General features: G+C 34.9%; 1 pseudogene; it reads right to left on the bottom strand.

Moving 5' to 3' along the window:
- Positions 1 to 319: 319 nt before the first annotated feature.
- LOC112475857 lies at positions 320 to 438 on the bottom strand (annotated as a pseudogene).
- Between the last annotated feature and the right edge of the window lie 970 nt (positions 439 to 1,408).

The following is a 1,408-nucleotide window of genomic DNA, read 5'->3' as shown; positions in this document are numbered from 1 at the left end:
TATATTGTATATATTGCAGAATGGTCACAACAACAAGTCTAGCTAATACCACACGTAGTTACAATTTTTTGTGTGTGTGTGTGATGAGCACTTTAAAGATCTTAGTAACTTTCAAATGTATAACACAGTATTATTAACTATAGTCACCAGGCTGTACATTATATCCCAAGGACTAACTTATCTTGTAACTGGCAGTTTGTACCTTTTTATCACCAGGATATTTTTTTTTTTTTTTTAGGCACGACAACCCTTGGTTGACCTCACAGATTGCAAGGACCTGGACCTTGTCAGCTTACAATCCCTTATTTTTTATTTTTTATGGCTACAGCACCTGGTATTCCAAGGTGGTCTCCCATCCAAGTACTAATCAGGTCCGACCTTGCTGAGCTTCTGAGATCATATGGGATCGGGCTTGTTCATGGTGGCATGGTCGTGGACCCACCAAAATTTTTTATATGCTTGATGGTGGCATCATTCTGACCATCCAATCCCCACCACACTCATACACACACTCTTAGCATTTATTCTCGAACAAGGAGAAGATAGACAGCATTGCAACATCTCTAGAGTGTAGTATCTACACTCTAGAATCTATAGATTTTCTAGATCAACACTGGAGCTTTCTTAATCTGAATAAAATTTTACCAGAAATAATTTTTCTTTGTTTTTTTAAATAAGTGATATTCGAGATATGTTGATGTCTTAGATATATTATGCAAGCACCTCTGCCATACAGAAGGACCTAACACAATACCCACTTCTGAGAGATGGTATTGGCCTAGGGCTTAGATTCAAATGATTTTGTCACCTGGATCTCTCCAGAACTTTAAGTGAATCCAGCCCTAAAAAATATTTTAGTTTGTCAGAAATAATACTCTATATGAGTTGTATAAAGGTGGTTAAATAATAGAAAGCAAAGAACTTATTGAATCTTCAAGAACATATTGTGTGAGTTTTTGTGTCTTAAATATATGTTTATGAGGTGGACTTTTTTCTGTTACTTGCTTTAATTTCAGTATCCATGTGGTAATAAGTTTAGGAAGGAGAAGACCTTTCGTTCTCATTCAGTGCAATCAGAGGTAGTACAATCGACCACAAAGAACCTGTCTATTTGACCTAGTTCAAGTCAGTTGCAGTAGGAAAGAAGGTGGGGCTTGGAAAAAGCATGCTAAAAGACGATTATAATATGAAATAAAATGGTATGAGTGTATTTAAAAGAAGATATGTTAACTTATATTAACTATGAAAGCAATGGAAATTCTTACTATAGACTGAGGAATTTTGAAATAGTTGTAAAGGAGCAGACGATGAAAATTTTTGACAGCACCAAAGAATTCTCTGTTGTTGGTTTAACAGATCTGAGCCTCCAATTATTATTATTATATATTTTTTTAGTAAAGACTAAGAA

The sequence above is a fragment of the Pteropus alecto genome, unplaced genomic scaffold (assembly GCF_000325575.1).
Source record: "Pteropus alecto unplaced genomic scaffold, ASM32557v1 scaffold152, whole genome shotgun sequence".
NCBI classification, from domain to species: domain Eukaryota; kingdom Metazoa; phylum Chordata; class Mammalia; order Chiroptera; family Pteropodidae; genus Pteropus; species Pteropus alecto.
This window is presented reverse-complemented; position numbering and strand designations above follow the sequence as displayed.